Source organism: Bufo gargarizans, chromosome 4, assembly GCF_014858855.1.
Source record: "Bufo gargarizans isolate SCDJY-AF-19 chromosome 4, ASM1485885v1, whole genome shotgun sequence".
Lineage (NCBI taxonomy): Eukaryota > Metazoa > Chordata > Amphibia > Anura > Bufonidae > Bufo > Bufo gargarizans.
In genome coordinates this window covers 336,716,990-336,743,078 of record NC_058083.1, presented here as the reverse complement: position 1 = coordinate 336,743,078, position 26,089 = coordinate 336,716,990, and positions in this window count along the sequence as shown.

Sequence of the window (26,089 nt, the reverse complement as noted above, 5' to 3'; positions counted from 1 at the left end):
AGTATTGCCCAAATTGTTTCACTTGGGGTTTGATGACTACGCACCCAATTACATACACCAAGTCTTTGGTCTCCTCTAAAACGATCGCACATTTTTTGGGTTAGCGGCTAGTCCAGCCTTCTGAAGAGAGTTCACTACTGCCTGCACTTTGGGTAGGTGACTTTCCCAGTTGGTACTGTGGATGACAGTATCTTCCAGGTAAGCCAAAGCGTACAGACGATGTGGACAAAGCACAATGTCCATAAGTTGTTGAAAAGTGGTAGGGGTGCCATGCAGACCAAAGGGTAACACCTTATTTTGGTACAGCCCCTCTGTTGTGATTAAGGCAATTTTCTATTTGGCAGCCTCCATCAAGGGTACCTGCCAGTACCCTTTGGTGAGGTCCAAACCATAAAAATTCTGGGCTTGTCCTAACCTCTCGATAAGCTCATCCACCCGGGGCATGGGATATGCATCAAATTTGGAAATATTGTTTAGTTTACGAAAATTGTTACAGAACCGTAACGTCCCGTCCGGTTTGGGTATTGAAACTATAGGACTGGCCCACTCACTTTTAGACTCCTCAAAAACGTCTAGTTGCAACATTAGTCGCACTTCCTCCGAGATGGCTTGTCGCCGAGCCTAGGGTACCCGGTATGGTTTTAACCGGACTTTTGCCTTAGGGTCAGTGACAAAGTCATGCTGAATTGTCGAAGTGCGTCCGGGGAGGTCTGAGAACTCCCTGGCCTCCTGAGTCTGTTTAGAGGAGAGGCTGTCAGCAATCTTCACTGTGGCAACCACTTCCCTTGCATCAGACCGAGGGGCCGGAACCTCTTCCTCTAGAAAACTTGGCCGCAGGCTGTCGGCTGTCGTCTACCTATCTTTCCAAGATTTGAGTAAATTCACATGGTACACCTGGTCCAACATTTTCGATTACTTCGTAGGGTCCCTGCCACCTAGCCAGGAACTTATTGTCCACGGTTGGTACCAGAACCAAAACCCGATCTCCCGGGTTAAAGATCGGGACCCGAGCCTGCCGATTATAGACCCAACTTTGAGCTTGCAGAGCTGCCTCCATATGCCTCCATATGCTCTCTTACAAGAGGCAACACTGTTTCCATACGTTCCTGCATCTGGGTGACGTATTCAATAATACTTTTATATGATGTGGGTTGTTGAGCCCATGCCTCTTTGGCTATGTCCAACAGACTACGAGGATGTCTGCCATATAGCAGTTCGAAGGGCGAGAACCCAGTAGAGGCCTGGGGCACTTCTCGCACTGCGAACATAAGATAGGGCAGAAGGAAGTCCCAGTCCTTCCCATCCTTAGACACCACTCTTTTTAACATATTTTTGAATTTTTGGTTAAACCTTTCTACCAGCCGTCAGTTTGCAGAGAATAAATGGACGTCCGTAGCAGCAACTTACAGAGATCCCTCATGACCTTGGACATAAAACGGGTCCCCTGGTCAGTAAAAACCTCTTTAGGTAGCCCCACTCTTTAAAACATCTCCATTAACTCTTTAGCTAAGTTTGGCCAATGTATGTTGCAGTGGCACCACCTCCGGATACCGAGTGGCGTAATCTAGGACGACACAGATGTGTTGGTGTCCTCTAGCGGACTTCGGTACTGGACCTATGAGGTCCATAGCGATTTGCTCAAACTGTACCTCGATGATCGGGAGAGGTACTAAGGGACTGCGGAAAAGGTTCTGGGGCTAGTTGTTTGGCAGGTCTGGCAAGACTTGCAAAATCCGTCCACCTCTCTAAACACACTGGGCCAGTAAAACCGTTGAAATATACGATCCTGTGTTTTCTGCATTCCCAAATGACCCCCAAGAACATGTTGGTGGGCTAACTCTAACACGAGTTAGCAATAAGCCTGGGGCACCACCAACTGTTCAATATGTTCACCCCACAGTTTGTTTACCCGATACAGCATATTCTGATGAACGGGGAAACATCGACTCGGCCCCAGGTTGTTGTGGTTCACCATTAATTATTACCACATTCTCCCAGGCTCAGGATAGGGTTGGGTCTCGGTGTTGTGCTGTACCAAAATATTCACCGGAGACGTTGAGGTCTGCCAACTCAGGGCCCGGTGGCAAGTCCTCCACGTCTCCCACCATAACACTCATCAGGGCTGTCTCCCCCTCTTCCACCAAAGTGGAGGGCACCCCTACTGCTGGCCCTTTGGCCTCAGGTTCCCAGGGTTCTGGCGTTCCTCCTGAACAAGGCCAATCTCCTGGGTTTACCTCTGACTCACGGGTATCAGTAACTCTCACAACCGACCATAGGGCTGCGAAGCCCAGAAAGTCTCTCCCTATTAAGAGTTCGTAGTGTAGATTTGTGGGTCCACCTCGTGGGTCCACCTGCCGGCTGCTGTGGTTAAAGACACCAGCGCTGTGTGGTAGTCTTTTAAGTCTCCATGGATGCACATAACCCTGAGTTTCCGGCTAGTATACTCAGTGGACCGCACTAGGGTAGCCCTTACTAGGGTCACCAGGCTCCCTGATTCCAGCAGCGCCTCCGCTTGAGTGTCTCCCACTTCCACCTGGCACAAGTGGTCTAGAGATTCCGGGCACCTGTTGCACACAGTTTCCTGGCATATAGCGACTGATAACCACGATTAGTGTCCATGGGTTAAACCCGGTGAAGACAGTCAGCCCTTAGATGGCCAGGCTCCTGACACTGCCAGCAGACAAATGGAGCCAGGCCCATAGTGGATACATCCCGGGTGGGTTTCATCAGCTCAAATCTCCTGGTGGAACACTATGAGGCTACTAAGAATCTACAGGGGGGTTCTTTTGGGATGGATATTTCCGGGGTTTGACTGCCCCTCCCAAAAGAACCCCCCTGTAGATTCTTAGTAGCCTCATAGTGTTCCACCAGGTCCAGCATCTCCAGGGCATTGCCAGGCGACACCTGGCCGATCCAGTGCTGGAGAGGGGATGGCAAAGCCCTCCAGAACATATTAGCTAATAGTCGATACAACATAGCCGTGGGACTCAGCACATCATGCTGTAGCCACTTTTACAAGAGGTGAAATAAGTCATAATACTGGGGTCTTGCAGGCTCAGCCAGGTTAAACCCCCACTGATGTACCTGCTGGGCCCGGACCAACACATTCACCCCCAATCTTGCCAGAATCTCACCGTTTACTTTCTGGCAGTTGGCCGCTTGATCGTCGGGAAAGTCGAAATACACCCGCTGAGAATCGGATGCAAGGAACGGTGCGACTACCTCAGCCCACTGGTCTCGGGGTAGTTTCTCCCTGATGGCCACTTTCTCGTACATCGCCAGGTAGGTTTTGATGTCGTCTGCGGGGGTCATCTTAGGAATTGCGGCACGGACTGCTTTCTGGGCATCGTGGATGTTCTGGGTTGCTCCTGCTGTCTGCAAAGCCATCACATGTTGTAGCAGCAACTGGTTGGTCTGCTGCTGCTTATTAGCCTCGCGTTGGTGCAGGTTTGTCTCTCGCTGCTGCAGATTAGCCTCCATGAGTGCCTTCACAAAAGCCTCTATTTTGTCGTGTGGCACTAGTTGTAATACAGCTGGTTTAATGACTTGGTGTTAACTTCACACACAATGGAAAGTACATCTTGGGGTTACTTCACACAAATTGGAAAGTTCATATTAGACAAGTCACCTTGATGTCAGTTCTGCCTCCAGCAGTCCACGGAAGGCTTTAGGGGGCCTGTTTTCTTGGCCCATGGGTCTCAGCCCTCCAACCTGGCACCAAGCCTCTGATCCTTACACAGAGATCCTGCTGCTGAGCCCAGCTGCCTATTTAGGGACGGCCAGGTGTTGCCAAAAACCAGGATCGGCAATAAAAATCCAGTCTAGTATTTGACCTTACCTGGCTGCAAATCATCCCAGCAGCACACACTGGGAGGAAAATATCTGTTTTCCCAGACCATTCCCCTCACTGTGTCACAGTTAGTAAATTACCCCTTTTCTTTTGGAGCAAGGGTACTTTAGACTATGGACATTTGCCCTTATTGCTATTATGCAAACCCATCAACTCACTAGTTTATTTTAATTTGAAGGGTTAACTTGTACTGTGATTTATGCGGTTGTGTGCACTTATACTGTTTTATATTGTTGAACTGCATTTATATGTTTAATTATATTTTTTTGTGCAATATATTGTGTTCATTTGCGCTGTTATTACACTATAGCTACACTATACTGGCCTACAGTAAACTTGTTATCCACTGACCGTCTAATATACCTCCAGCCACATAATCATTTGTTATTTTCTGTCAGGTGAATGCATAATTTTTGGGGCCTGTACTCCACTGGCCTACAGTAAAATTGTTATGCTGTTATGCACTGACCGTCTAATATACCTCCAGCCACATAATCACTTGTTCTTTTCTGTCAGGTGTATGCATAATTTTTTAGGCCTGTACTCCACTGGCCTACAGTAAAATTATTATCCACTGACTGTCTAATATACCTCCAGCCACATAATCACTTGTTATTTTCTGTCAGGTGAATACCTAATCTTTGGGGCCCGTACTCCAGTGGCCTAAAATAAAAAAATTCTAGGCTCCAGCAGGGCACATTTTTGAGAGTTTCCCGTTAAGACGCATAACATTTTCCCCCTGATTAAAAAACTTTTTGGGGTGGGAATTTCTGCCATTGATCCCCCTCTGGTATGTCACTGTCCATGTTGTGTGACTATTTGTGCACTTCTAGTAAGTATTTGGTGACTGCAAATATGTCCTTAAGGTATTTGAGGTTCGCCTGCCATTAAAGTGAACCGATGTTCGTCCATCACTAACTGCAACCCTTGGTCCGAAAGTCAATATAATCCCTTTTGCAACTCTATCTCACACCTTATATACCCAGCAAGCCAACTCATGACACATTACTTTCAATGTTGGCAGCGTGTAGCTCATGAAGAAAGTAAGAACTGGTCATAATAATGTGAATCAACTGTGTGTATGTGTATATATATTTATTTTAAAATATTGTATGCAAAAGAATTTACTGCCAGGTAAATTGAAACTTTGGTATCTTTGGTAAAAATAGAGCACCATGCATGTGCGGTCAGCTATTTTCAGAAACCCAGTATAAATGAATGTAGAGTGCACCACACAAGCGTGGCCACTGCTCCTTTTACCTCCATGGGACTGCTAGAAATAGTTGAGCCAGTTCTTGGCTATTTTTGGCAGTCCCAAAGAAATAAATAGATTGTGGCTGCATATGTGTGGGCACTTTCGTTCACTTTGGGAGCTCAATTGAAGAGATAGGGGCAGGTCCCAGAGACAGGTTTGCCAACCAAAATTTTTCTTTTTTCTGGACAACTCATCCCAAAATCATGGGCATCCAAGATTTTTTATGGACAAACTAGAAAACCATAATGCATGATAAAGATTATAAGTAATATGTCTATAACTCAATATATTGATAGCACCTCATTACCAGCATTTACTGTGAGCTGTAAAATGATTAATATTACCACCAAAATAATCGAGTCAAGTACCACCAGCATCAAGAAAATTGCGGACACATCTGTTTTTTTTTCACGGACACGGGAAAAAGGATGCCTATTTTTACGGACTGTCCAGAAATTTCTGGACGATTGGCAACCCTGCCCAGAGGAGAGTCTTTAGAATGTCATTACACAGACTGCAAAGAAATGTTTACGAAGGAAAGTGAAAACAAAGTATCAAAAGGATTCATCTTGTTAAAATTAAAACATATGTCGGCCATGAGAACAGGTAATTTACTTTTGCCAATACCTTATCACTTCCATGAGAAGAAACATTTAATCTCAGTTGAAATATCAAGTTATTGAGCAAATCCATTAAACCAGAAGTGACATCAAAACACTGCTCCTACAAAGAGAAGCTTCACACACTAAACAAGCTGGACCACAGAGGGTTAAATATGGGTTAACACAGGCTGTATTAGTGCCGGACTTTGCATTTATCTCAACAATATGGAATTCCTTTTGACTTTGCTGTCACTTTCATTTGTAGACAAGTCTCCATGGTCCAGGTAACAGCATCCTACATCATCAGCTGGAGACTGTCGCCTGCATAAAGGGATAGGCCTAAACAAGTTCTGCAGCTGTGTATAACATCCATAAAATAAAAGATTTAATATAAAATATGGATATATGGATTATAACTATTATCCTCTAGGTATAATGCAACATCATTGCAACAAAGCTGTACATTGCACAATAAAGGGGTCACGTCTACAAAAATCGGACGTACAGTGCTGCCCATAATTATTCATACCCTTGGCAAATTTTGACTTAAAGTTACTTTTATTTAACCAGCAAGTAATTTTTTGACAGGAAATGACATAGGTGTCACCCAAAAGATAATAAGACGATGCACAAGAGGCATTATTGTGGGAAAAAAACATTTCTCAGCTTTTATTTACATTTGACCAAAAAGTGTCAAGTCCAAAATTATTCATACCCTTCTCAATAATCAATAGAAAAGCCTTTATTGGCTATTACAGCAATCAAATGCTTCCTATAATTGCAGACCAGCTTTTTGCATATCTCCACAGGTATTTTTGCCCATTCATCTTTAGCAATGAGCTCCAAATCTTTCAGGTTGGACGGTCTTCTTGCCATCACCCTGATCTTTAGCCCCCTCCACAGATTCTCAATTGGATTCAAGTCTGGACTCTTGCTGGGCCACTCCAAAACGTTAATGATGTTGCCTGCTAACCAAGCTCCCTCCACAGATTCTCAATTGGATTCACGTCTGAACTCTTGCTGGGCCACTCCAAAACGTTAATGTTGTTGTCTGCTAACCATTTCTTCAACACTTTTGCTGTGTGTTTTGGATCATTGTCATGCTGAAATGTCCACTGGTGCCCAAGGCCAAGTTTCTCTGCAGACTGCCTGATGTTGTCATTGAGAATCCTCATGTATTGCTCTTTTTTCATGGTGCCGTTTACTGTGATTAGGTTCCCTGGTCCATTGGCTGAAAAACACCCCCAAAGCATTAGGTTCCCACCACCATGTTTGACAGTGGGGACGGTGTTCTTTGGGTTGAAGGCTTCTCCTTTTTTAAACCAAATGAAGGAAACATCATTGTGACCAAACAGTTACATTTTTGTTTCATCTGACCATAACACAGAAGACCAGAAGTCTTCTTCTTTGTCCAGATGAGAGTTTACAAAGGCCAAGCGAGCTTTTGTGTGCCTTATCTGGAGAAGTGGCATCCTCCTTGGTGTGCAGTGTCCGTTGGATTGTCTGTCTTGAGACATTGCCACCAGCAGAGCCCATATTCATCAGGATGGCCTTGGAGGTGATCCTTGGATTCTTTTTCACCTCTCTAACTATCCTCCTGGCCAGCACAGGTGTCACTTTTGGCTTCCGACCACGTCCTCTGAGATTTTCCACAGTGCGGAACATCTTGTATTTTTTGCTCAAATGTAAATAAAAGCTGAGAAATGTATTTTTTTCCACAATAATGCCTCTTGTACATCGTCTTATTATCTTTTGGGAGACACCTATGTCATTTCCAGTGAAAAAATTACTTACTGGTTGAATAAAAGTAACTTTAAGTCAAAATTTGCCAGGAGTATGAATAATTATGGGCAGCACTGTATGAGGAGTGTACTGCCTTAATGAGTTAATAATCTTAGAGAAAACATATACTATACAAATACAACATAATGTCGGTAAATGACATAAACGAGGGATATTTATTGTAAGCCGTCAACTTTGTATCTTCGGAGATGCAGGGACGTTGCCTCCTGAGCATTACCTTGATTAAAGCTTCTGGCCAATTCATTGCATTGCCTATATCCTGGAGCCCGCACACATCAATCAGACAAATGTCATTGGCCAATCCTTTAGCTTCTTGCTATAAATCACACACATTAGTGGTAATTCCATAAATCACGTTCGGGTAGCAGGGCTTGTACTTGCTTTAATAATTAGTCTGGATTTCAGTGGCTCGTGCTGCTGAAAGTTCAGGCTGTAAGCTTTATTACTAAAGCAGATACGAAATTCATTGTGAAGACAGCAGGAATGTGTTTGCAATGCAGCTAAGGGAGATGGAGGCTGTAAATACCCAATTCTCTAAGCAAGAGCATTACCCGGTTCCTCTCCACAGTGTACTCATGCGACATTACATTAGTAAACAACGCTGTGTGTGACAGCAGCCCTGCACTGAGCATATGGTACCCAAATGAATCAATGCTTTAACAGCTGTAGGTGTCACATTGGATACTGATTGGAGTTAATGCAAATGACTTACTAGTCAGATATTTATGGTTTTTATTATGAAATCTGATAGCTCAGGGCTTTCATAGACAGGTTTATACAATGATCATCATCTTCTGTCCTACACGTGTGCTAATCGCATGAAAGTGCTGTAGATGTAGCCACAGAAAACAAACCCATTTTATCTTTTCCCATGAAAGTCATGGATCTGCAACCATAGAGGAATGAGATTGCCATTCTGCTTTAATTATACTGAAAGAGAATTATATTATCAGAGCCTATAACTCAGGCACACACATACATAAATCCTCCACAGCCCCTCCATACTATTTTACTGGTTCCATATATTTTAGCAGTCTGACAATGCTCCGAAAGTGCTATATGATTTGTGAATGAGGCGCGCTTATTAAATGTTGCTGTTAATATCCACCTTTTACTGGAAGAGCTCAAGAATGTGGAAAGTCATGAGTTTTAATATAATGTAGATTCTGACCTTCAATGTCACCGCAGGCTGATGCTATATTGACATTTTCACTGTGACCAATTGTTAAAAGAGATTGTTCGGCTGAACTCAACAACCCTTCAAAATCAATGTAATTTCTGAATAGATCCCACAAAACTGACGGGTCGAAACTAAATCGGCAAAGGCCATTGCCATGACTGAGTAGCTTATTGTAAAGCTGCATCAGAATAATTCATATTTCAGTTTTTTGTAATCTTTATGAAACAATGTGAGCTATAAATGAACTGTAGTAAAATTAAAACTATACCATATTTCATCAAATATAATAAAATATTATACAAAAACTAAATATTGGAAAAAACATTCTTCTACTCATAGGTGGTAGCATTTAGGGTAGACACTAGCACATCGGTAGAGATGGCCCTGCGGTTAGCCCGGCGGTCGTTTCGCGGCGAACTTTGCATGTTCGCGATTCGTCGAACATGCAAACATATGGAGAAATTCGCGCCCCGCCATATTATTTTACATTATGAAGAACTTTGACCCATGACACATCCATCAGGTGGTAAAGGACAGCCAATTGAGACATTTCAGCACATGGACATACCTCCTACCTTATAATTAAACCTGATCTGGCCGCCATTTTACATTCAGTGTTTTGCCAGTGTAGGGAGAGGTTGTTGTGTGGAGAAGGGACAGGCTGTTAGGGACACCAAACACTAGCTAATAAGGCCACAAAAGTAATTTTAAGGACTGGTATAGGTGTGCTATCGATATCTGTGATATACTGAGGGGTGCGATATACTTATAATATACTTTTATAATGAGTCAAAAACACATAGATCTATATAGTGATCACCTGGAAGTCTAGGGGCTAGGAGCTTACTAGGGCCATTGTTATATAGGGTAAGGTTCCAGACGGGGTCGCTCTTATCAGGGCGGGTGGTCTGTGGTTAGGCTATCAGGGCCAGAATAGCACCCCCCTGTAGGGCAATATCATGGACAGTTCTTTGCCCACCCTGTCCTTCAATACCACATCATCATCTAGCCCAGGGATGGATGTTTTTTTTTTGCTTTCCCTCCGGGATTCATGGATGTGCACTGGAACCCCCCGGATTGTGGTAGGACATATGGTTTCCTATGGTTATTGCCTACCACAGCTATGCTTTTTGCTTTAATAATTTAATTTATTTTCATTTTGAGGGATATCTTTTCCATTCACACGTCCGCAAAATGGGTCCGCATCCGTTCCGCAATTTTGCGGAACGGGTGCAGCCCCATTCATTTTCAATGGGGCCGGAATTTGCTGTCCACAACCGCATTTGCGGATCCACACTTCCGAATCTGTGCTTCCGTTTCCGCAAAAAAATTGAACATGTCCTATTCTTGTCCGCAATTGCAGACAAGATTAGGCATTTTCTATTATAGTGCCAGCGATGTGCGGTCTGCAAATTGCGGAATGCACATTGCCGGTGTCCGTGTTTTGCGGATCCGCAAAACACTTACGGACGTGTGAATGGACCCTCATAGTAACATTATTAAAGGTTGCGTTTTATCTTTATGTATATTCTAATGGATTGCCTTCCTTGTACAATGTTATAATATAATTCTATGTTAGAAAGTATATTATAGTGCATTTGTATTGTGCGGCAGTTGTGTGCGGTTCTGCTGCGATACTGCAGGTATATAGAGGGACAAGCGTTATTGGAACAAATAATTTCTACTGGTGTGATATACCAGTCGCCCCCCAAAAAAACTGATTGAAGCGGGCTGTTATATACCAAAATACTTTCTTTATAGTGCATTTGGGTACTGTATAGTGCATTTGCGCATGTACGTACGCGAAAAATTATATTGCTGATATTTCGCATTGAAAAAATAATGAATGGAAATCGCAAATTCAAATAATTCGAATAATACATCTGGTATGTCACTGTCCATGTTGTGGGACTATCTGTGCACTTCTAGTAATTATTTATTGGCGGCAAATATGAGTTAAAGGTTTTTTAGGTTCGCCTGCCGTTAAAAAAAATGGCACCCGTCGCCATTTAATTTACAGAACATTCCTGCAAATTGGAAAATTTATTTTATTTTTTATTATGAAGCAAACAACAAAAAGGACAAAATAACAGAAAAAGTCAATGTGCATAACTATTCACCCCCCTAAAGTCAATACTTTGTAGAGCCACCTTTTGCGGCAATCACAGCTCCAAGTCGCTTTGGATAAGTCTCTATGAGCTTGCCACATCTTAACACTGGGATTTTTGCCCATTCCTCCTTGCAAAACTGCTCCAGCTCCTTCAAGTTGGATGGTTTGCGCTTGTGAACAGCAATCTTTAAGTCTGACCACAGATTTTCTATTGGATTGAGATCTGGGCTTTTACTAGGCCATTCCAACACATTTACATGTTTCCCCTTAAACCACTCAAGTGTTGCTTTAACATTGTGTTTGGGGTCATTGTCCTGCTGGAAGGTGAACCTCCGTCCTAGCCTCAAATCAAGCACAGAGTGGTACAGGTTTTGCTTTAGCACCATCCATCATTCCCTCAACTCTGGCCAGTTTCCCAGTCCTGGCTGCTGAACTCCCCCCCACAGCATGATGCTGCCACCCCCATGTGAGGATGGTGTTCTTTGGGTGATGTGATGTGTTGGGTTTGCGCCAGACATAGCGTTTTCTTTGATGGCCGAAAAGTTTAATTTTAGTCTCATCAGACCAGAGCACCTTCCTCCATACATTTTTAGGAGTCTCCCACATGCCTTTTTCATAAACTCACAACGTGCCTTATTGTTTTTAGCTGAAAGTAATGGCTTTCTTCTGGCCACTCTGCCATCAAGCCCAACTCTTTGGAGCATACGGCTTATTGTCGTTCTATGTACAGATACTCCAGTCTCTGCTGTGGAACTCTGCAGCTCCTCCAGGGTTACCTTAGGTCTCTGTACTGACTCTCGAATGAATGCCCTCCTTGCCCGTTCCATGAGTTTTGGTGGGCAGCCATCTCTTGGCAGGTTTGCTGTTGTGCCATGTTCTTTCCATTTGGTTATGATAGATTTGATGGTGCTACTGGGGATCATCAAAGACTTGGATATTTTGTTATAACCTAACCCTGACTTGTACTTCTCAACAACATTGTCCCTTACTTGTTTGGAGAGTTACTTGGTCTTCATGGCAGTGTTTGGTTAGTGATGCCTCTTACTTAGGTGTTGCACCTCTGGGGCTTTTTAAAAACATTGTGTATATGTAATTAGAGGTCATGTGACACTTAGATTCCACACAGGTGGACATCATTTCACTAATTATGTGACTTCTGAAGGTAATTGGTTGCACCAGAGCTTTTTATGGGCTTCCTAACAAAGGGGGTGAATACATACGCACATGCTAATTTTCTGTTTTCTATTTCCAAACAAGTGTTTTATTTATTTATTTTTCTCATTTCACTTCACCAACTTAGACTATTGTGTTCTGATCCATCACATAAAATTCAGATTAACAAAACATTGAACTTAAGGCTGTAATGTAACAAAATCTGAGAAAAAACTCAAGGGGGGTGAATACTTTTGCAAGACACTGTAATATAGTATTAGACATCACTTATAGCAGTCACCTTTCCCTGGTACTCAGATATCCCTAGGATTCACAGTAGGTCCAAACTATCACAACTAAATTGTTGCAAGAATAATATGAAGCATGTATCAACACTGGAAGACAACAAGGAAACTCACCCATAGATAACAGAATGATGATGGCAAACAAATCACAGCACAGACGGATGGAGGAGATGGCACTCAGACAATGGAGCAGATGGAACATGGTGATGGCATAAAGATAACGGATAAATAACAATGAACAGGAATAATGAACACTGAGCAACTGACCCTAGCCTGTGATACTATCCCAACAAGAAGATAAGAAGGCTCTAGGACCCATAGCCAAATCACACACCAAGCTCAGCAAACAGACAATTTACAGAATCCACAGGAAAACAACACACATCAATGCAAGCAGCAATTAAGGGACTAGAAGGACTACAGTTACCAAGCTGCATAAACACAATACGAATCTAGGCTAGGATCAGGATACAGGAATACTAGGGATGCTGGTTACAAAGCAACAGAGGTCATACTATACTCAGCAACTGAGCATTAAGGACATAAACATTTCAAGAAAGACTGAAAAGATGAGAACATTGGGAAATCTCTGCTGCTTGTAACATAAACAAACATAAACTTGGTAACAATCAATAATGATTGAAATAATTCACTATAAAAATAAAATAAATGAAAGGGAACAGGGAAGGATTGACATCCTAGGCCAGTGGCATAGGCAAAAACTGGTGTACAGACTTGATAATTGTCCCCCATTATGTGAATCCATCCTTACAGCAAAAATGTTCTACTTGGAGAGCTATTTGTAGCTGTGAGTTACATAGTTATTAGAGAGTAAACAAATCTTGCCATTTTCTACACCTAGGATTTGTGTATAGCCTGCTTATGATTGAAATGTAAATGGCTCTTAACCTGTTCTTAGAATCCTGAGGATTCAGCCTCTAAGCATTAAATGCAGACATGCAGTGACCAGAGCATAGCAAACAGCAGCTGGCCACGTTTTTAGTACATTAGTGGAGAATGGCAGTGACTACATTATGTTCTCATTTCTTAGCTGAGGTCTAGGTAGCGATCTAAAGCATGCACCTTACTGTGGAACATTCAGTGTCCTTGGGCTTGTACTGGCTCTGACATAGGGAAAATCACTATTTATTCAAACCGTCAGCTCAATATGATAGCAGTTTCAAAGAGACTTTATGATAAGGTATTGTAAAGAGAATATTTCCAACAGAAGTTCTTCTAAAGTAATATTCCTATTGATTTAACTATGCTACAGTCTCCACTTTTTTATTGCTTTTGCTGCATTTATTGATCTGAAGATTGTTTACTGTACTTCTACCAAATAAATTAGTACTCATAAGTCTACGCCAACTGTTAATGGCCAGATCAAAGGAACTGTACATTCTCCAGCCTTTTACCCATATGAATTAATAACACAGTGAAAGTTGTCATCTCTAAATCAAGTTAATTGAGTTTCCATATTCTGTAGATTTATAGTTTTTAAAAGAATAGTTCTATGATGCTGTTAGTTTGGGTCATTAGACCCGCGGTTGGGGCCATACTTGCATTACAGAAATGCGCCTTGACCTTAGCCAGTGAATTTAGTTGTGATAACTAAATCCAAAGTTTTATCAAAAGTGTTACTCTGCCAAATATTTGAAATTTCATATTTAAGTGCAGTTAAGGCTACATTCACACCACATACTGTACAATTGCTCCATATAAAATGTTTTGTCAATTAGATGTTCCATATATATGCAACTGTATGCCTATGCATTGTAAACATATACTATTGGCTCCCATAGAAATATTTATCATTCATCCATTCATCTATCTATGTCTGTCTACTTGTATAAAACCCAATTGCGACTTTGCTTTTCTGTACAGTTGCAGCAATCGTTTAACTACATGCAATACATGCAATATACATGAGCATTTCTTTTGCATAACTTTGGAAATATAATTATTTTTATTTACTCACTTATATTGCTCTAACATATTCCACAATGCTTTACAGACATTCTCATCACATGGTGGCCCACCTAGAGCTCCCAATCTAATTTCCCTACCAGTGTGTCCCTGGAGTGTGGGAGGAAACCCACACAAACATAGGGAGAACATACAAACTCCATGCAGATGTTGTCCTTGCTTGTTGTCCTTGGCCATTAAGTCAATGGGCATGGTAGTCAAGTGCATCCAGAGATTTCCCTGTGTTTCTATTGTTTCTGATGTCTGACACTTCAATGTTATTACTATATCTAGGTATTTATGAAGTATGTTATTAGGGTAATACTATTTTTAGCACTAGACATTATGTATCTCTACCTTTCAGAACTTACATGCAGGACAAATGGAGTACAACCCCCAAAAAAGTGAATACATGGGCACCAAACACCAATGATCTTTATGTATACAAATAATATGTAACACATTTCGGGGATTAACTCCTTCTTCACACCAAATAATTGCAAAACCTGGTTAAGTGATCTTTTGAACACCTTTGTGACTAAATCTAGTACCAACTGGTGTTTTACGCTGTCCTCGCCTGTTTCCGAAAGGAGGCATCTCAAGGGCAGAGTGTGGGGCCATAAATCCTAACTCATTTATCATCACTTACACCAAAAACAGTCATAAATAATGACTGAAATCTACACCAGCTGTGAGCTGGAGTAGATTTCAGTCTGGCGCACAGACTGCCATAGGAGGCACTATGATAAAGGTCTATGTCTCGTCATTAATTAAATGCCTCCACTGGCAGCACAGGACCTATCAAAGAACGGCAAAGCAAATGCTGGCCTTGGTAAGAATTGTTGAAACCTGCACAACTGAACTTTCCACTTTTAGCAAGATTGACTTAAGAAGCTGAGAGATGGCAGTGCAGAATTGGCATTTACATATTCTTTAAGTAGTATAATTTTTCTTACTTTAATAATTCCCACATGCATAATTGCACATTTAAGGGCCCTAGAGCACACAACTGATTTTGCTCTATTCTAATGAATACCAAAGGTCTATACTTCACTAAGAACATTTGACTTTACTAAGTATAGCATTACCTAAAATGACTCATGTAATTGTAATTATTGTAACACAGTCTTTAAAATGACAAAACTCTGTATTTTTGGCTTATTTTTGTTAAAGGTAATAAAAAGTATAAAACTGCAATAAATAATTTAGTGAACGAACATATGAAACTGTAGTTAGTCACCACATGGCCTGCAGCATATAAATCAGATACTCTTATATGCGTTGAATCTTTCATATTTCACACCAAAGAAATGCCCAGAGGAAACTATGAGCAGACTGTTCTAATCTCATGTGATGAATTAATCATGGAGGTCTCTATGCCACTTGCCAAGGTGGAATTCTAATGAAAAAGTCTTTGGTGACAAATTTTGAATTTCAAATTGAAAAACTGAATTATCTCTATGTTTCGGAACTATTGATCTGTTCTAGCATAATGATAGTGTGCGGAGAAGTATTAATAAAGCATTGTGCGCTCTATTTCCAGAGAGTGTTTAGAAGAATAATTCTGCATGAAAGGAATTTAATTTGTTTCAGCTAATGACAGCGAGAGTTGTATATTACTGAAGTAATACTGATTTGTAACACAGTATTTACTACATGATGTCTTCCTGACTATAATATGCATCAATGCATGCTAGCGGGGCCATATGGGGATTAACGATCATAACAGGCCATTCAAGACCTTCCCTACTTGCTGATAAAAGGACAAGATAACCCCCCCCCCCCCCTCGAATCACTATGGATTTCCTGAAAGACTGAACGCCAACAGTTAAAGCAGAAGTATGGAAATATTAGACAGACAATATTTAGGCTAAGGTCCTATTACAGCATATGGCTTTGGGTATACTCATCTACCGAGATAACTTGACTATAAACCCTCCCAGATTCCTAACCTAAACCTATAAAATCTATTAAAATAGCAAGACTAATAAGATACCAGCACTTCCAGTTTGGCTTCATTGGACACACTGTATTACTTGCTTGTATTGATACAAGCCACATTATAGTCTACAACTGTATTTTCTTTTTTTACAAGCTTCGGAGCTGAAAGCTCTGATCAGCCCCCATCGGCTCAGTGTCTGCGCAAAGCTGAGTCTGGTGGATTGCATTCGAGGAAATAGTGTCTTTACACTAGGAACAGTACAGTATTCTGATTTAGGAGAAATGACTGTACCTCTAATAGGTGTTGAACTTATAGTATATGACCTCCTGGCAAATATGTTGACTATACAGTATCCATATAGTCCTGTTGACCCAATCTGAACAGGATGTCCTTTTAGCATGCATTGGTATGGTATGTATCATAATATTTTATTTTTAACTGTACTAAATAGTAGCCAAGCATGCTCTTTAATAGCTAGGCATCTAGTATGAATAATGGGCAACATATGCCACTGACAGTGGTGTATGTTAAAAGAATAGATTGGGAATACTTTCCAAAATATTTCTCTAGTGTACAATGCAGATGCATTTTGAAAAGAGAATTCAGGATTTTCCTAAGTCATGACGTAAAGTCATGATTTTATGAAAGACACGGAGGCGAATATTTGCTTAACTCTTTCTTTACTGAACATTAGCAGCAAAGATAACTGAAGAAAATGACATCAGTGTAACCATGGTACTAACTCCACCCCCATAGCCCCTATATAAGGCGCATCACCACATGGTCACTTCCTCTTTCTTTGTGGTCTTCAACTGACGAGAACCTGGAACCTTGAACGGTCAACCGACAGCCCGAACTGCAGCCGGGAACAACCAAACTGGAATGCAGGAAAGGCGAAAACCTGGAAACAGCTGACGAGGGTGATCAACCTGAAGAGAGAACATAAGACCATGGTAATATGGACACCAACGAACCGAGTATGGAAATCACACCCGGACCCATTCCCTGCGGAAGCAATAAGATATTAAATAACACATATATACGTAACAGTCCAAGAAGGTCACGAGATACCCCAGACCAGATGGGTGGGCACAAAACAATGGGAGGGAAATATTCGCCTCCGTGTCTTTCATAAAATCATGACTTTACGTCATGACTTAGGAAAATCCTGAATTTTATTTCAAGACACGGAGGCTCATATTTGCTAGTTTAAAGCTGAGCAATCACGGAAGAAAAAGCGTGAGGAACAGGTCTAAAATAGAATTCACGAAAGGTAGCAACTCGGGACCAATCCGCCAAACGTAATACATCCTCTAAACGAGCACCAGCCACGGACATAGAGGTAGCCGCTGCCCCGCGCACCGAATGCGTGGTAAAGATGGACGTGTCGACACCCGACAGGGATAGGATCCATTTACGAGTGACGCTTGAAACCGGCGCAAAGGGGCGGCGGAAGGAAATGAATAGCTGAGGATCAGTCCCCGAGCGAAAAGTCAGAGTGCGAGCCTCGTACTCCCTGAGACAAGCCACCGGACACAACTGCAGAGAGGACGGGAAGGATGGATAAGCAACGGACTTAATGCCCGTCTTAGTGCGCCGAGAAATATTGAACAAGACTCCCTCCGGCGTAAAATAGCGAGCGTCAATATCCAGAGCTCGGACATCAGAGACGCGTTTACAAGAAATCAAACACAACAGGGTCACTAATTTGGCCGAAAGCTGCCGAAGAGACAACATGGAGTTGGAAGGCCAATCCTCCAAAAACCTGAGAACTGACGCCACGTCCCAAGTGGAAGAAAAACGAGGTCGCGGAGGCCGCGCTAGCCGACAGCCGCGTAACAACCTGCACACCAAAGCATTTTGGCCGGCAGGAGCACCGTCAAAACCTGAATGTCTGGAGGAAATGGCAGACCGGTACACATTAAGAGTACGGTAGGCCTTCCCCGCCTCAAACAGAGAAGTGAGGAACTGAAGAATGTCCGTCACAGGGGCAAGTACGGGATCCAAGTCCCGAGAATCGCACCAACGACTCCAGACGTCCCACGCAGCGTGATAGGCTCGTCTAGTGCCTGGGGCCCATGCAGACTCCAACAGACGTCTAGTCTCCGCCGAAAGGCCGAAGGAGTCCCAGGAACCCCTGAAATCCGACAGGCGAGAAGATGAAGTGACCTGTCCAGAAGTAGAGGGTGAGGACGGCCGTAAGGGTCGAGCAGGAGTAGCGGGAAGGATGGCAAGAGCCGAGGTTCCTCCGTCAGCAGGTAAAGTAGCTGAGGAAACCAAGACTGCGTTCTCCAGTAAGGCACCACCAGCACCAACTGGGCCTGCTGGCGACACACCTGAGCGAGCACCCGTGGGATGAGCGCGAACGGAGGGAAGGCGTAAGGTAGAGACCCGCCCCAGGACTGGAGGAAGGCATCCACTGCCTCGGCCTCCGGGTCCGGACGCCAGCTGAAGAACCTGGGGAGTTGTGCGTTCAAACGCGACGCGAATAAATCGATGGACAACGGGCCCCAAAGAGATACAATATCCTGGAACACCCCTGAATCCAACTTCCAATCGCTGGAATCTGAAAGACAACGAGAACTCAAGTCGGCCAACGTGTTGTGCAACCCCAGAAGGTACTCGGCCACCACTGATAGCCCCTTGGACAGGCAGAACTCCCAAAAATCTTTGGCCAGAGAAGACAGGACTCTGGAGCGCGTCCCTCCCAGGCAGTTCACGTAACGGACAGCCGAGACATTGTCCATCCGCAACCGCACACACGCCCGAGCCGACCCGTGGGCAAAGCTGCGGATCGCAAAAGATCCCGCTAAAAGCTCGAGAGCGTTGATATGCAGGTGTGATTCGTCCGGAGACCACGCTCCTCCCGTGGACACCCCTTGACAATGGGCCCCCCATCCCATGAGGCTGGCATCCGACTCGATGACAAGGTCGGGACTGGGACCAAAAATGGCTCGGCCATTCCACACAGATAAATTGTGGATCCACCACACGAGTTCGTGCCTGGTTTCCGTGTACAAGATCAGAGTGTCCGAGAATGAGGCCCCCGCCCTGAGGTGAGCAATTTTGAGCCTCTGAAGGGCTCGATAGTGGAGAGGGGCTGGAAAAATCGCCTGAATGGAAGAAGTTAGAAGACCAATCAGACGAGCCAGTTGACGGAGAGACACCTGCGGGAGAGTGAGAGAATGGCGGATCTCCTTGCGGATCGCCTTGACCTTGGACGCAGGCAAACTGAGTGTTTGACTCCCTGAATCTATGGTGAACCCCAGGAACTCTATGGACGTGGCCGGCAAAAGACAAGACTTCTCCAGGTTGAGAATGAACCCCAAGCCCTGAAGGAGATCTTGAGTCAACCTCAGATGACCCAGTAAAAGGGCCGGATCCTGAGCCATAATCAGGATGTCGTCCAAATAAATGATCAGACGAATTCCTCTCCCCCTGAGCCAGGCCACAGCCGGCTTCATGAGCTTCGTAAAACACCACGGGGCAGATGACAGACCGAACGGGAGGCAGGTAAAACGCCAGATGCGGTCTCCCCAAGGGAACTGGAGAAGACCTCGGGATGCAGGGGCCACTGGAACTGTGAGATATGCATCCTTTAGATCCAATTTGACGAACCAGTCTCCTGGCTGAAGCAGATCCCTTAACAGATGGATGCCCTCCATTTTGAAATGTCTGTAACGAACGAAGACATTCAAGTTCTTTAGGTTTATGACTGGACGGAATTGGCCGCCTTTCTTCTGCACTAGGAAAATACTGCTCAGTATACCCGTGTGAGGTTCGGGGGACAGCTCTATAGCCTCCTTCCGGAGGAGGGAAGAAAGTTCTGTATCTAAAAGTGTCTGTATCTGGTTTGAACAAGAAACTCTCGGGATGGGAGGAAGGTTCGTTGGGGTGGACACCAACTCGATGGTGAACCCCTGGACTGTGGAGATAACCCACTGGTCTGAGGTGATCCTTGACCACGCATGGAAAAAGAAACGGAGCCTTCCCCCAACCTGTAGCGAAATCGGATAAGACACACAGAGACGGCTTACCATATGGGCGTCTGGATCCTGGAGCGCCTCGGAACCCTCTGGAACGGAAGGAACCTCCACGAGACGGGAAGAAAGTTGGCTGGTACTTGGGATCCTGAAGGGACTGACGATAATTAAAGGAGCCTCTGCCCGTGCCTCTGGGCTGGAAATTGGAGCGGCCGGACAGTCGGCCCCTGAGACTGCCGGCCCTGGATGAAAAACGAGACTGGAAAACGCGGCGCATAGAACTCTGCGCCTTATCAAGGGCCGTAAAGGCCCCCACATATTTTCCTAATTCTTTAATAAAGGGATCTCCGAAAAGGAGGCCTTGCGCCTCCTTACCAGACTCAGATAGAGACAGATTCGCTAATTTGGGCTCAATCTTCATCAAGATGGCCTTACGTCTCTCGATGGCAATGGAGGTGTTTACATTGCCCACTAAACATATAGCCCTTTGGGCCCAGCCGCTAAGATCCTCTGGGTCGACCTGCGTGCCCGCTACTCTAGCGGCCTCGGCTAAATCGAAGATTTTTGCCAGTGGGCCGGTTAGATCAAGCAATTTGTCCTGGCAAGCTTTGAGCGCAGAATCAAGCCCCTTGCGGGGGTTGAAACCGGTTTTTGCCAGAAACTGGACCACTTTAGGGTCCACGGTCGGGGTCTCACATATCCTGTTAGGGATTAAGGGACGGGGGCATTCCGCGCGCAGCTTGCTGCGCGCCTCCTTGGAAAGAGGCGTGCGGATCCTAGCCTCAAGATACTGGGTCACATGGGTGGCCGGAAGCCACTCAGAGGACCTTGGGTGGTGAAGCTGGTCAGGGTTAAATAGAGGATCCCCCAAGGGGTCCATAATTGCGTCTTTGACGCTATCAAGCGGCTCAGTAACGGCACCCGTTGTCAGAGACGGGTCATCCAAGGCAGTGTCAACTGCGATATCAGCTAACTCGTCCCCTGAGTGAGTAAACCACTCCTCCCCTGCCTCCTCAACAGACTCTGCGTCTGAATCCGATACCGGATCCGGGAGAGCCCGGGCGGTTTTCCAAGATCGCACCCTTTCTGCCGGGCGCGGGTTAGCTCTTTTGCGTGACTTGTTCACGCATTCAGTGGATGGGCCAGAGCCATCATTCAGGAGTGTTCTGGAGGCAGGAGGGGGCATATCCATAACTGGATGTGACTTAAGGGCCTGTGATATGGACTGTGTCAGAGAAGCTGACATGGTCCCCATTGCCGCAACAATTGCATCGGATATAGACTGCTGTAACTGAGCAGCCTGCACTACAGTAGAGGGGCTTCATTAACCCTGAGGGGAGTGGTGGTAGCTACCTGACTAGTGTGTCGGTCCTGGGCAGAAGCGGCAGGGGAAGCTGGCACCAAGGACATGATGGAAAAATCCTGCAGGAGTGAGTCACCCCAACAGAACCAACAGGGGCAGGTACAGGACAATACCGGACAGAAATGCGCGGCGCTGAAGATACAGACTAACCGTAACGGAAGCTGGAAGGCACACAAGGAAAAACCGGGAATCGGAGAAGGAGTGGAAACCCGAAGTCTCCACCTCCCAGGGGTGAGAGCCAATGAGCGAACGCTAGCCGGGTGACGTCAGCAATCCCGCGAGATCCCGGCGTCCGGAAACCAAGATGGCGCCCGCGAATCTCGCACCTCGCGAGATTACGAGCGCGCGCAGCCCGGGAAGAAGCGGCGAAAAGGTAAGGCCTAGAGGAGAAGGGGGGGGGGGAAAATGGCCGAGCAAGGCACAGAATAAGGGAAAAAATAATATCAAAGCGCCGGGCACCAGCACCGGAACCCAGCGGAACCAAATCGGCCGAATGAAAAAGAGCCGAAACGAAAGAAATAGAGAACTACAAGGAGAGCCCAGACAGGGGAAGAAGCAAAAGAGAGAGGGGAAAAAAGGAGTCACACAGAGACAAAAGGAGGACAATGAGTCCTTTCAAACTAACGGACGCCAAGGATGACGTCCGCAAGCGAAAACCCTATCTTTATAAAGGGTTAATAATAAAACACAGGGTAATGACGCTATACAGATTAAACCAACATAGATCAAAAATTATAACCATGTACTTATCTGTGAAGCAGCAAAGAAAGAGGAAGTGACCATGTGGTGATGCGCCTTATATAGGGGCTATGGGGGTGGAGTTATTACCATGGTTACACTGATGTCATTTTCTTCAGTTATCTTTGCTGCTAATGTTCAGTAAAGAAAGAGTTAAGCAAATATGAGCCTCCGTGTCTTGAAATAAAATTAGCGGTTATGGGTATGTCTTTTTCAAGCTTGCTGACTGTTTCCAACAACAAATAACAAAATTATGACCATAGCTCAGGACTATAATACTGTAATACTATAACTGTGCAACTCAGGAGCAGGAAAATAACTAATTTCACCTATTTACAAGGATGCTCAATTTAGCAGTAGATTTTATAAATACACATGACAGTCTAAAACATACAGTGTTTATACCGTGTTTATACCCCTTAAACTTTTCCATATTTTTTCATGTTACACCTACAAACTTAAATCTGGTTTATTGTGATTTTATGTAATAGACCAACACAAAGTAAAAAGTATGTGTGAAGTGAAAAGGAAATGATATATGGTTTTCCAAATTTTTGATTAAAAAAAATCTGAAAAGTGTGGCATGCATTTGTATTCAGTCCCCTTTACTATGATACCGTAAAAAAAGGTGTGTCTCCCTGCTGTTTGGTGAGCGAGGGGTTAATCTTCTAGCAGGTGGGGATTTAGGTGTGTCCTGGGTGTGGCCACGATTTGGATATTACCTGTGGCTTCCTGGCTGGAGTCGGTGGTACTCCAGCCTTGTTTGGTGTTGCAGCTCTGCTCCTTTCCTGGGTGATTCTGCCCAGTCCTTGAGGGCCACCTTGTTGGACACAAATTTTCGTCCTTTCGTATGGTGTCCCCCACTCCTCACCATGACATCAGAAGTCACCTAATTAGTAAATATAGTCCACCTGTGTGTAATTTATTCTCAGTATATCTACAACTGTTCTGTGAAGGCCTCAGAGGTTTGTTCGTGAATATTAATGATCAAACAGCATCATTAAAACCAAGGAACTCACCAGACAGGTCAGGGATAAAGTTGTGGAGAAGTGTAAAGCAGGGTTAGGTTATAAAAAAAAATACCAAGCTTTGAACATCTCACGGACCACTGTTAAATCCATCATACAAAAATTGAAAGAGTATGACACAACTGCAAACCTACCAAGGCATGGCTGTCCACCTAACCTGACTGCCTAGGCAAGGAGAGCACTAAATAGAGGTAAGCAGCCAAGAGGCCCATGATCACTATGGAGGAGCTGCAGAAATCCTCAGCTCAGGTGGGAGAATCTGTCCACAGGACAACTATTAGTCATGTACTCCACAAACTAACCTTTATGGAAGAGTGACAAGAAGATAGCCATTTTTGAAAGCAAGCCATATGAAGTCTTGTCTGCAGTTTGCACAAGCCATGAAGGGGGCACAGCAAACATATGGAAGAAGGCTCTCTGGTCAGATGCGACAAAAGTTGAGCTTTTTGGCCTAAGTACAAAACGCTAAGTGTAGCAGAAATCTAACACTACATATCACCCCAAACACACCATCCCCACAGTGAAACATGGTGGTGGCAGCAGCCTCATCCCATGAGGATGTTTTTCTGGTCAGAGTTGATATGAAGATGGATAGAGCTGAATACATAATACAGGAAAATCCTGGAGGACAATCTGGTAGAGGCTGCAAAAGACTTGAGACTGGGGAGGAGGTTTATCTTCCAGCAGGACAACAACCCTAAACATACAGCCAGAGCTACAATGGAATGGTCAAAGCATATTTAGGTGTTGGATTGGTCCAGCCAATGTCCAGACCTAAATCCCATTGAAAATCTGTGGCAAGACTTGTAAGTTGCTGTTCACAGACACTCTCCATCCAATCTGACTGAGATTCAGCTATTTTGCAAAGAAGAATGGGCAAAAATTTCAACCTCTAGTAATGGCAGCGAAAGGTGCTCCTACAAAGTATTGGCTGAATACAAATGCACGCTACACTTTACAGAATTTTTTTTATTACAAATTTTGAAAACCTTGTATCAGTTTCTTTTCACTTCACAAATACTTGCTACTTTGTGTTGGTCTATCACATACAATCCTAATTATGTTTGTGGGTGTAACGTGAAAAAATTTGGAAAAGTTCTAGAGTTAGGAACACTTTTTCAAGACACTGTACATGTGCACTTTTCCATATGCAGATACAAATGTACCCCTTCCCATTTGAAAATATCGACTTGGTTTCAAGATGGAAGCTTTCAAAATGTCCGTCATGTTGAAAACTGCCCCTCGCAGATTTGTCCCATTCCCTTTAGAAACATGCCACACACAGTATGGCGTTCCCAGCCACAGTTTTCCATTTATTCAAGTATCGCCATACTTTTGGATCACCGTGTATAAACTGTAAAATGATGGACATACACTTGAATCCACAGTGTTTCTACACTATGTCTTATAAAAATATGTTACATGAATGCATTCTGAACACTTTTCAAATCATTAAATTTAGAGATCTTTTGATCTTAGTGAAACCGGAAAAATCTGCGGCAAGAACACACGAGGAGATTAATTTTAATTGTAATTTCTGTATTTTGATGATGGTAAAAAGCTGCTTAACATAAAGACTTAGGGAACTTGCTAAGATTCCAGAAGTAGTATAAAGAAGGAAAGGTTGCTAAGCCATGGTGACATAACTGTTAAATATCTTATTGGATTATCCTAATCTAAGAAGAATGAATAGGAGAAAAACATTCCAAAATGCATTATAACAAAAATGTTATAGGCACACAGGCACATTCATGGACATACTTAGGGCAATCATGCAGTACTGATTACCACCGGGGATTTACAAAGTGCTAAATCTTATAATTTAATTAAACACAGCACAGATTAGACAAAACAAATCAGATATTGAGTAGACATTTTACGACATATTGGTACTCAACAGCAGTAAGGTCTGTCTAGATAAATCCACTAATTTCACTTTATATATCTTTAAAGTATTTTTACCCTGGGCAAACTACATTTAGGCGGGGATCAGTATGTAAATTACCGCTAATCGCCGGCCTGCACCTGTACTTGCCATTTGAAATAGTAGCATGTACAGTTGCAACCCGGCAAGCACAGGTGTGGCTCAGCAATTACAAGTAAGTAATCTACATTCATATCCCATAGACAGACCACGCCATGTACAGGACACTTGGACACTTGAAAGGCTTGTGCAATTATTAACACTCCCTATGCACATAAAGAGTGGGTCTGGACTACCTGTGGTCAATCCAAGTTGAATACAAATATCCCTTTCGATGTATGTGCTATATGTCAATGGTATGTGAATTATGAAGACCTGTGATGATATAACCAGCTAAGAAGATTACTGCTTATAGGCTGGCAATGCAGAAGAAGCCAAAAGATTTTTTTTTATAACCAGCATAATAATTGCATAAAGAGGCAGTGGTCCTGGTGGTGCAAAAGTCTGTCCAATGGATCAGTCCTTATCCATCATACAATAGTCCAAAAATAATAGTAGTGGGACAGCAGCATGCCAGTGGTTCACTTTATTCATGCAAGAAATGTGTTTTTGGTATTCCTTGACTGAATAAAGGGGATTAATGGCATGCTCACGTCCAGGCTCGGACTGGCCCACAGGTGTACAGGGGAATCCCCCGGTGGGCCCCTGAGCAAGGTGGGCCCCTAGTCTCCCACCCCCTGCACAAGTTGCACATAACACATTAGATTTAGTACACTACATACATATATTCAATGTACAGCACCTCAACCAGCTTATGTTCATATAAAAAACTTGTTAGATTATTTAATATATTTGAATGTATCCGTACGGTGAGCCCACAAAATACATT